At 43.1% G+C, this 11913-nt stretch overlaps 1 protein-coding gene across 1 annotated transcript in view; it reads left to right on the top strand.

Annotated features, from left to right (window-relative positions):
• The first annotated feature begins 391 nt into the window (after window positions 1–391).
• FHIP1A (FHF complex subunit HOOK interacting protein 1A) overlaps window positions 392–11913 on the top strand; it is a 224674-nt gene continuing 213152 nt past the window's right edge. Inside the window, exon 1 of the mRNA XM_055144688.1 lies at window positions 392–565. The gene's annotated coding sequence lies outside the window, so the exon portion shown is untranslated. The remainder of the gene's footprint in view (window positions 566–11913) is intronic.

The raw sequence follows: 11913 nt of genomic DNA, 5'->3' as shown, positions 1-11913 counted from the left end.
AACTTTCTCCCGCAGGCTCCTCCTCCTTCTCCGAGGCAACCAGTGCCCGGGCGTCCGTCAGTGCCAAGGAGAGCCGGAGCCCTGGCGCACCTGGCCGACCCGCGTTCTGGGGGGCGTGGCTCGAGGAGGGCGTGACGGGGCGTGGCTAGAGGGGGCGTGATTGGAGGCGAGTTCCCCTGGGCCTGCCAGGCAGGTTGAGCCCCGCCCCTGCAGGTTGGGCCACGCCCATGGTGGGCTGGCCCCGCCCCTGCAGGTTGGGCCCCGCCCCGGCAGGTTGGGCCCCGCCCCACAGACCCCGCCCGCGCTCCCGAGGCCGTGAGGGGCGGGGGCGAACCCGGGACGGGCGCAGCGCGGCCACCCGCTGACGCACGGTCGAAAAGTTGCGCTCAGACCTGCTCCCGCCTCCGGCTTTCTTCCCGGAGCTCCGGTGCCGAGTTGACTCCGGGCTGGGACGACCCAGGCCGAGACCCGTGTGGAGACCGAGAGCGGGAGCGGGAGCGGACGGTGGCGGGGCCGGGGACGGAGCCGGCTCCTCCCGTGCCCCCCCACCCCTCACTTCTCTGAGGTATCCGGCGCGGGTGGCGGCTTGGGGACCCGCGTGCCCGTGGTCGGGGCTCAAACTTTCTGCACCATCCGGGCACTGTTGTGTGGCGCCGCGGCCGCCTCTGGGGAGGTGGCACGCTGACCCGAGACCCTTGAGGGGTGTGTTCTACTTTCGGGGGCGTGAGGGAAGAGCAGGAGTGTCCCTTCCCGGCGTCCCCCGCTGGGGCCGGAGGAGCAGGTGTTGGTACGGGGGAGGGGGTGGCCCGCTGGGAACGTCCCACGCCAAGTTGGCTGAGGCGCGCCGAGGCGGCTCCCAGGGGTGCGGGACGGGGCGTTACCGGGTGACGGACCCCGCGGGGCCGAGCGCCGCTTCCTTGGACTGACAGGGCTGTGGAGGCGGCGCCCCCCGCCCCCTCCGCCCGGGGCCCGCGAGCCGGCGTCCTGCAGAGGACAGACCCCAGCGTGGACTCGGGGCTCGGGTTTCCCTTTGCCAATGTCGCCTGCCCCAGAGACCGAGGCGGCGGCGCCCGGCTTGGCAGCGCGCACTTGCTGTGGAGTCAGGACCGGCTCGTTCCGTGGCTGTTGCTCAATTTCATAAACTCTGTCTCTCTTGAGAGAGAGAGACCGCGTGTTAAGCCTGGGCGCTGGCGGTGGTTACCGAAGCGACGTGTGTGTTCGCCGCCTCCCCTCCCCCCATACCCCCCGACAAAGCTCTCTTGTTAACCCCACTTCTGCCAGAGAACGAGCGCGCCTCCAGTGCTCTCTGGAGCTGGAGTAGAGGGAGGCACTGGTGGGTGGCGCAGCCAGTCTTGTTCCCTCGGGGCTCTGGGAATCACGGGAGGGCATCTGTGAATTCGCCCCTCTCTGCCCCGTCTCTGCTTTCATAGGTGCTGCCCTGCAGCCCCGACGGGTTGGAGGGAAGTCTGGGGAGTCTCAAACCCAGGCGGCGGGAGTAAACAACCAACTGTTGCTTCCCTGTATCCTGTGCTCAGCCCTTGGCCGCTCGCGAAGGGCCCCCGGTATCAAATTCATCTCATTAGGGAAGTCAGCTGCTCTCTGCTAATAGCCCAGAAGTCCCAATGAAATTATGTAGGTCGTTGAAAAAATAATTCCAGCTTAATCACCTTTATCCTGGTGATGAAGGAGGAAAAAGATTTTCTTTTTGCAGTGCACCAGGCCAGCTTGGCAGGGTTACCTCTCTGACCTCAGTTTCCCTTGCACACCTGGCAGTGGTCTGAGTGTTGTTCTTGAAGGGGCCCAGACCTTACCCACCAGCGGCTGAAGTTCGCGTTTGGAGGACTTTGGTGGCCTTTGCTGGACAGAATTTTAAACAGGAGATCCAGTCTATACATTCCCTTTTTAATGTAGCATAGTTATAGTTATTAGCTGTAGTTAGCTTCTGAGGTAATTAAAGGCTGATTTCTGTTAGTACCACTCAAATTCCTTTCTGGGGCTAAACGGAATTGTGTCCATGCCTGTCTTGAAATTAGGTCTGGGGGCCCATTTGTCATTTATTCTATAGCTTTAGGAATAGGATAAAACTGGGTTACATGGAAAGGGCAAGAGAAAGCCAGGATCACTGAAGGAGATGCAGAGTGATCTAACAATTTAGGTCCAGCGGCTATCAGCTCAAGGTATCGGCTTTTGAAGACCGGAAGTAAAAAGGACTTATATCCAAAGTCAGAGTAATGCATTGCTGGACAGTTCTGTGTGTGACACCCAGTCTCATTCTAAACACATTTCTCTACAAAATTATTTTTTTCATAATGGGAAGTTAACAGAGAATGCCTGTCACACATTAAAAAAGCAGAGATCCAGGCAAGTTATGTAGAAATATGGTAGTAAATATTAGAAGAAACACACAAGAATTGCTTGAGGAGTGGATTTTGAAATTAGATTCATGTACCACTTTAAGAAGTTTGGTAAGGAAGTGTTATCTCTCTGAAAATACAACACAGAATTGCTTTTTCCAGTACCTGTTTTCATCTTTCTTTATCTGGGTATATTTGTCTCATAGAGCACTGGAGCTCTAGCACAGCAGGTAGGGCGTTTGCCTTGCACGTGGCCGACCCGGGTTCAAGTCCTCCTTCCCTCTCCGAGAGCCCGGCAAGCTACTGAGAGTATCCTGTTCGCATGGCAGAGCCTGGCAAGCTACTTGTGGCGTATTCAATATGCCAAAAACAGTAATAACAAGTCTCACAATGGAGACGTTACTGGTGCCCGCTAGAGCAAATCAATGAACAACGGGAAGACAGTGCAACATGCTACAGTGCTACAGAGCAAAACATTGGCCCTTTGAAGAGCTGGACTCTCAATGATCCCCAGCTCTTAGTTTACAGTCCAGGTAGGTGAGTAGTGCCCAGGAGGGACCTTTAACTTCAGAGACCTCATTTAGAGACCTCTTAGTATAAGACAGTGTTAGAAACTTAATGCCTTTTTGCTTCACAAAGTACTTTCACGTGTACAGTACTTGTTCTCTGTGATTTAACCTTTTTTTTTTTTTTTTTGGTTTTTGGGTTACACCCGGCGATGCACAGGGGTTATTCCTGGCTCTGTCCTCAGGAGTTACCCCTGGTGGTGGGATACTGGGAATCAAACTCAGGTTGACCACGTGCAAGGCAAACGCCCTACCTGTTGTGCTATTGCTCCAGCCCCTTAGCCATTTTTGATCAGTGCCAGTATATTCAGTTTATACAAGAGGAAAGTGGTTGAGGTTCAGGGAAAAAAAATATCTCTTAGGTACATCAGACCTGAAGTCATGGTTTCTGATTCAGAGGCTTTAAAGTTTTCCTCCTCTTATTTTTGTTTTTGAGTTACACCTGGCAGTGCTCAGCGTTTATTCCAGGCTCTATGTTTTTTTTCCCCATTGCATTTTGTGAAGTTTTTGGATATGAAAGGGCTCTTTATTTCTTATTAATCAGTATGTGAGGAAGAGGATTTTTGTAAAAACACACCTAGGTATATTGTGCAATTGTCTGTGTGTATGTAATCTTCACAGCCTTTGCAGCTCACCAGTAGTTGTGCCCAGGTAGATGGGATGAATAAATGACCTAATAGATCAGTAAAGGTCTGAAGTGAATTTAGGAAATAACTATCAAATATGTTAATTAACAAATATGAAAGTGCCAGGAAAAATATCTAGAAAAGCTGATAGATCTTCCTCTGGGGAATGGGGTGAGGAGGAGCCAGAAAGGAGTCTGCTCTTTTTTGTTGTTGTTGTTAAATACCTTTTACTTTATATTTTAAAAATAACTTGAAACATTTATATAGTGCAAGGTTTTGAACTAGGGGCCTCATATATGCATGGCAAGTGTTTTACCATGAAGCTATATCTTTGACCTAGGCTTTGTTATTTTTTATATTACTAAAAATAGTCCTTTGGCAAGGATAAAGATGTTTTCAGAACGTTAGTGCTGAAAGAAGATTGTTTATTGTCAGCTTTTTCATTTTGCAGATGAGGAAATTGAGGTATAGGAAGTTAAATGCTTTGTTAAGGTTCGATGTCTGTAGGGACAGCCATCTTCCAGCATAGGTTCATAACTCTCTCCTCTCCAAGCAGTTAGAAATTGTCTTCATGCTTGTGATTTGTCATTTTCTTTCCAGGCTTTAGCTCCCTTCTTTACAGTGTTTGAATAGACGACAGGACTGGGAATTCAGAAATAGTTATTACTAATTCCTCATATTCGTATTAGGAAAGTACTCCAAATATCTCTAGTGTCTGTGGTAATTTTTACTTATTTGTCTGCAGCTGTGTAGGACTTAATGGTATAGCTCAGTTGAATTTTAGAAATATTGGAATGTAGGCAAACTTTTAATTTTATTTTTGGTTTGGGGGGGCACAATGGGCAATACTTAGAGATTAGTCCTGGCTCTGTACTCAGGAGTCACTCCTGGTGGGCTTGGGAATCATGTGGGATGCTAGGGATCGAATCCAGGTTGGTCATGTGCAAAGTGAGTACCCTACCCTCTGTACTATCCCTTGGGCCCCTGGAACCTAAACCTCTGTCTTGAGAAGGTATTACTAAGGAGAAACGCTAAGGGAGCCTTTAGTTGATTATTTTGAAAGTTCCAAATTAAAGGTACAACTGCCTTCCAGAAGACCTAGAGACACATGAACTTTTCCCTATATAATAGTTTCTTCTGGCTCCTCTTAGTTATCTTACTAACTTACAAAACCTTATTTTTTTCTGATTATATACATAATAGATACTTGCAAAAATTCAGACATTATAGAATGTAATGTGGAAAGTTAAAGATTGTACTGTAATCTTGCAGAAGCTTTCATAAAGAAGTAGAGATTTTTTTCCCCTAAAATTTCTATGCTTAGCAATATTCTTCTGGGACCAAGGAGATAGAACAGAGGTTGAGGCACTTGATCCCAGCACCAAATCTTGTCTCCTAAGCTCAGAGCCAGAAGTAAAACCTGAACACCTGGGGTAATATTTAACATATTTAAACTTATTCATTTATTTTGTTTTTAGGCCACACCCAGTGGTGCTTCAGGCTTACTCCTGGATCTGTGGTCAGGAATCATTCCTGGCCATACTTGGGGGGTCATGAGGAGTGCTGGGGATCAAACCCAGGTTGGCCCCAGGCAAGGCAAATTTAGATAAATAAATTAAAACTTTTAAAACACCCTACTTTCTGTACTGTCTCTCTAGTCCTGAATTTAAACTTATTTTTTAAACTTACTTTTAAATGTTTAGATTATTCTGAATGTGTGTTATGACTATACAGGCAGCAACATGGCAGTATGATATCATCATATATCACAAGTTATTTAGACACTATTCTAGTGTTTGAAATTTGTTTTCTTCTGTGTTTCCCATGTTCACAACAACGTTTTAGAGAACATTCGTTAAAGTGGTTAAAGTGTGTTTCTGTGCACTTGTACAAATGTTTTACATAGGAATGAGTTGGAGGGGGCACTCCTGGTGTTCTGGAACTTTGGGGTGCTGTGAGATCGAACCTGATGCTCCAGCCCTTTAAATCATGTTCCCGGCCCATCTATATGAAAGATTTGTGAAAGAGTCAGAGAGATGAAACTGTTCCATTCCTTTAATTTATACTTCTTTTAATGGCATCCCCACATTTTAAATTCTGTTAATGCCCTGCCTTCCTGAGTGTATCAGATCCAAGCTAGAGATGTCTAATACATGACCAGAAACTGAAACGAGAGGCCAGAGCAACAAAAGGATTGGAGCGTGTAGGAAGAGTTCACCTCAGTTTCCTCACATTTCAGCTGCTTTTGGTTTCAGTGTTTCCCCAAGGAGAAGATAGTAATTGATAACAGCTATAAAAATATTCTGCAGTTGTCAGACAAGCTAGCTGCTAATTAATTTTTATAGAGCATAGCTTAAAAATTTTTTTTTCTAAATGCATTATTCTAGGACATGCCATCAAGGAGTTCAGAGAACACTAACTTTTGCACAATGGAAAAGGGAGTGTTTTAGCTCTATTTAGTGATTTTTTTTTTTTTTTTTTTTTTTGCTTTTTGGGTCACACCCGGCGATGCACAGGGGTTGCTCCTGGCTCTGCACTCAGGAATTACCCCTGGCGGTGCTCAGGGGACCATATGGGATGCTGGGAATCGAACCCGGGGGGTCGGCCGCGTGCAAGGCAAACGCCCTACCCGCTGTGCCATTGCTCCAGCCCCTATTTAGTGATTTTTAAAAGTTCACCTTGGTTGATATATTGGTATGGGTCAATTTTTAATATCTTTGGACTTGTAGAAAGTACCCAAAACTGATTTTGATCTTTGGGTGTGGGAAAAATATGAAATTAGATTCTTTGGATGAATTTTAGGACTCTGGTTCATTGAAGCAGGAACATTTTGGGAATTCCTGTGGTGGAGTTTTTATTGACCATCTTAGAGAGTTGATTAATGTTTTCGTTGAGTCCAAGGTTTGTTCATAACCATTCAATTAGAGGGTTATGTTTCATTCCTCAAAGTGGGTGTCTCTTTTTGGGTGTGTGTTCATGGTATTTGTTCTTGGCATTCATTCATTTTAGGTGATTTTTCTGGTAAAATATCAGAATGAACATAGAAAAATATTTTTACATGAATAAACTTCTATATACACATACACATATACAAACACTATTTGTACACATATACACATTTACATTTGCGAATGTGATAGAACCTATTTTAGAAAATCTTATAAAAATAACATTGCATTATATGTTTTATGTATGCATCATTATATATCAACATGTCATATACTAACAAAAGTATTTTTTGTTTGTTTTTTAGGTCACACCCAGTTCAGGGGTTACTTCTGGGTCTGTACTCAGGATCACTCCTGGCAGTACTTGGGGTCCATATGGGATGCCAGGTGTTAAAACTTGGTAGACCACTTGCAAGGCACACATTCTACTTGCTGTACTATTATCCAGCCCCCTAAAAAAGTACTTTCGAAGGGTTTAGAATATAAATTCTTGTTGCAGAGATATTTATTTCCTGTTTGTATCAAGATAACATGGTTTTGGGGACCTGAGTCATATTATAGAGTTGGACATTTGTCTTACAGAGGCCTGACCCGGGTCCAATCCCCAGTACCACGCATGGTCCCCTGAGCCTCACTAGGAGTAATTCCTGAGCGCAGAGTCAGGAGTAAGGCCTGAACATCACTGGGTGTGACAATAATAATGATGATGATGATGATGAAAATAATAATGTGGTTTTCAACCATTTCTATATTATTTTATACTTCTAGTGCTCCCTCAAGTCTCCACTCCTAGAGAGTCAAATACCACCCCCACTGTCCCATTGTCCTTTCTTCCCCTATGAACTTTCTTTAGGTAGGGAATAATTGAATCTTTTTAATTCATGGTCAAGGATAAAATTATATAATAAGGTGGAGGACATGACTGGTAATTTAGACTCCCAGGGGCAGGTTAGGGAAAAACTAAAAATTTTATGTCAAGGCTAACCCAAAATGCTTTAGAGACTATATTTTATTTCATTTTCATTTTTTTTTTTTTTTGGGTCACACCTGGCGATGCACAGGGGTTATTCCTGAGTCATGCTCTCAGGAATTACTCCTGGTGGTGCTCGGGAGACCATATGGGATGCTGGGAATTGAACCTGGGCTGGCTGTGTGCAAGGCAAACGCCCTACTCGCTGTGCTATTGCTCCAGCCCTCTAGAGCCTATATTTTAAAGCTACAATTTTTGGGTCCAGGATGTGACTCATTTGTAAGAATGCATGAGGTGGGGCTGGAGAGCTTTAGTACAGCAGGTAGGGAGCTTGCCCTGCACATAGCTGACACTGGTTCAACCCTCAGCATCTTATATGGTTCCCTGAGCATAGCCAGGAGTGATTTCCTGAGTGCAGAGCCAGGAGTAACCCCTGAGCATCGCTGGGTGTGACCCCCAAACAAAATAAAACAAAAAAGTGTATGAGGCCATGGTTTGATTCCTGGAAAAAAGACACTGTGCATTTTCAAATTGAAAATATTTTAATTAGGAAAATATTTAATATGAAAAATTGTCTTATTAAATAATTTCTTAGAGCATGTAGTTTATTTAAACTTATATTTTGATCTTTAGTGGGAAGATGGAACACATCTATTGTATTCTTGATTATTGCTATTTTGAATATTAAGTCATTAAAAAAAATTCGATGATCAATGGGATGATGATGATGATGATGATTTTTAAAAAATTGAATATTTAAAATCTCTATTTGTACATATTAAAATAATTTGCACAGTTATTGCTTATTTGAAGAAAAATATAATGGTTTAAATGATTATGAAAAATATGACAAGATGACTTTCTCTGACCTGTGACTTGTTTCAGGAAATACCAGATTACCTTCTATTTGCTAATATTAAAAATTTAATGGTTAATGCTAATTTCTTATCAGCAGGACTAAGTTTGACCTTCACTGAATTTGTTCCTTGTACTTTTCCATTATGTTGTTAGGTGGGACCTTGAGTGTTCTGTTTGGCAAGTAGACCCTGGAATCTCCAGAGATGATGATCAATTTAAAGCTTGTGTTTAAATACCTGGAGACTGGTTGTGTGGCCTCTTAAATAGCTGTATCAGCCATTTTTTCCCTCCTTAAAGGAATCCTACTTCTTGCTCATATGTTAGGGTTAGTCTGTCACCAAGGAGTGGCCATTCCTATGCAGTGAATCACAGAATCAGTAGGCTTGATGAGTCTGACTCAGCGAAGTTGACTGTTCTGCTGTCTTAGCTTCTGTGGATATAGGTTTGCCAGAAGGAAACTCTTAGCTTGGCTCTTTTCCGAGTTCTGCCCCATATCCTCATTGCTGACCTTTGGAATCCTAGGTCTGTTTCTCCAGTTCCTGCTGGATAGATCTACATTTGGATCTGTAGAGCCAAAAACCAAGGCCTGCTCCAGCACCTGCTTTATAGCTCAGGCATGTTACAGCTTTTCCTAAAGACACAGATCCAAGAAGTGCTTGAACCATGTCCAAGTTTTTGGTGGGGTGGTGGGGAGCTCTTATATATGTAAAAAGACCTTGTGAATTATAAGCCATACTCAGGTGTGCTGTTATGTGAGTGAAGTTTTTCAGTCAGCGCAGTTCTGATTGGTAGAAAGTTTGTCAAAGGGTGATTGGTGGAATTCCAATCTGGTCTTTGGTTTACTGGGTCATCTGGACATATCTGAACATGGGACATGTCAGTGAGAATGTGCCCGAGACTTGATCCTCAATAGTCTCGATTTGATTCTTACCCAGACCAAGATTCTATTTGTGTTTTTTTATTGCATTATTTATCAGATTCTGACATCAAGCTGAACTACAGAGTAACAAGTAACTGCATCTTAATCACCTAGCAGAGTATCTCATTCTCTATCAATAGAATCTTACACATGCTTCTTGCTGAACTGCCTCTCATTAACACCTGGGCACTTATACTTATCTTCTTTCTGTTTCCAGTTTTTCTTCCGGCAAGCCATTTTCATCCACTGTCAGTTTGATTTTATAAAGTTGAGTCTTACTTGTGACACTGACCATGGAACTTCTTGCCTGTTGGATAGTGACTCAACTCATGATGTGCTGGTTAATTGTATATATGTCACCTTGACAAGGCTATGGGGGGAGTGTTTTGCAGGCTTGATTAAACGTTATCCTAGGGTTGTCTGTAAGGGTGTTTATGGATAAGAGTCGAATAGTCTAATGATCAGCTGAGTGAAAACAGCTTGTTTTTCCCATTGTGAATGGGCATCATTCAATTCTTTGAAGACCTGAATTGAATGCTAAGGTTGAATAAGGGAGACCTTACCCTCTTGCCTGTCTCTGAGTCGAGATAATGATCTTCTGCCTTTGCATTTAAACTTGTACTTCAGCTGTTCTTTTGCCTCTCCAGCTTGCTGTCTTGGAACTTCTTAGCCTTTATAATCGCATGCACCAATTCCTTGTGATAAATCTTTCTCTTTTTCTTATTCTTCTTTCTCTCTCTTCTTCCTCTCTCCCATCTTTTTTCTCTCCCTATTTTAATCTATATCTGTTTCTATCTCTTGTATTTGTTCTGTTTTCTGGAGAATCCTGACTAAATATTCAGTGTTTATGGTCTATTGTCCTATGCAGATCCCCTGTTCTGGCTTTCATGCTTCTCTCTCTGTCTCTCTGTACCATGCCCCCCCACCTCAGACTTTTTTTTTTAAAATCAGTGCCTACTTCCCTGCCCCCTAGTATTTGCTGGAATCTGCTCTTCTTCCTAGTTATTTGGTGATTGATGTTCTTCAGAGCCCAGTTCAAGTGCCTCTGCTCTTCTTTTAAACTTTCTTTGTTTTTGTATACAATCCCTGGCAGTACTTGGGATTGTATGTGGTGCTGGGGATTTAATTTGGGTCACTATCCACTGTGCTGTCTGTAGCCCCTAAACCTTGACTTTTTCCTGTAACAATTTCCTAGAATCGGAATCTCTACTGAAATGTTAGGTGCTTAATCATTTTCTGCCTATTTTAAGTCATTTCCCGCATATTTTAAGTATTTTTTTAAAAATAAATTTGTCCTTTCTAAGTAACTCCAATCCTACATTTTTGAGTTGTCTTTCACTTAGTAGCCCATGAGCATTAACTGATTTTGTTTTGTTTTTGGGCTTGGAGCCATACCTGACTCTGGTCAGGGGCTACTCCCAGCTCTGTGCTTAAGAGTTGCTAGCAGAAATGTTTGGAGTACCATTGGCCCTAGAGATTGAACCTGGGTCTTCTGAATGCAGAGCATGTTCTCAGCCTATTGTGAGCCCTGGCCCTGTTTTGCTGATTTTTTTTTAAATAAAAATTTAAAAATTAAAAGTAACATCAATTTGTAAACTTATATAGGTTTCAGTTGTAGAGCATTATAGATCATTATCTGTATATTACATTATGTTTCCACCCAAATTCTAGTTTCCATCTTTCTCTATACAATTGATCCCTTTTGCCAGATTTATTTACCTCTCTTCCCTTCTAGAGACAGTTGTTTTGTTCATGCATTTTGTTTTTGCTTTGCTTATTCATTATTGTTGGAATTTATTTTATTTTGTTTCTTATTTCTTATACTGGAGTGTCAAGTTAGACAGTGTTTATCTTTAAGATTCTGAGATCCGTTTAGTGAAACAAGGGAAAATGAAAGGTTTGTGTGCCCACACTTCCCCATCTTAAGCCCATGGAAAAAAAGTCTAATTCATTTCCCAGAGGACCTAGAACTGTTTATCAGTGTGTTCCAGGGAGATGCAACTGTTTTTTTTTTTCCAAACTAGAAATGAAACCTATATATCATCTGATTTAGCACTACCATTTCCTAAGGGGGGGGGGGAAATTTGAATCCTCTCCTATTTAAAGGCCTGTTGAATTAGTCTTTTCCTAAGATTAACTTGCCACAATTTCTACTCTCATCTGCCTTGTTTTCTTCTTGTCATCCCTTTCACCCTGTCTTTGCCATCTTCCTCTCTGAATATGCTTCATGGTATGGTTGTGTCAATAATTTTGAACAAAGGTGAAAGAGAAAAATAATTTGGGAAATTAATTTATGTTCCTAGGCAATTTGGATTTGTCACATTTTATGAAAACTGCACTCACCTATTAATATTATCCTTCTTGCATCTATAAATGTAATTTTTGAGGATCATCACTGGGAAATATGACCTCATGCTGCTCCTTGGCTCATTTCTTTTCTTTTCTTTTTTTTTTTTGGCTTTTTGGGTCACATCCGGCGATGCATAGGGGTTACTCCTGGCTTATGCACTCAGGGATTAACTCCTGGCTGTGCTCAGGGGACCATATGGGATGCTGCGAATCGAACCCGGGTCAGCCTCGTGCAAGGCAAATGCCCTACCCGCTGTGCTATTGCTCCAGCCCCCTTGGCTCATTTCTTTTTTTTTTTTTTTTTTGCTTTTTGGGTCACACCT

This window comes from Sorex araneus, chromosome 7, assembly GCF_027595985.1.
Source record: "Sorex araneus isolate mSorAra2 chromosome 7, mSorAra2.pri, whole genome shotgun sequence".
NCBI lineage: Eukaryota > Metazoa > Chordata > Mammalia > Eulipotyphla > Soricidae > Sorex > Sorex araneus.
The sequence above is the reverse complement of the archived record's forward strand: the minus strand, read 5'-3'. Positions and strand labels throughout refer to the sequence as shown.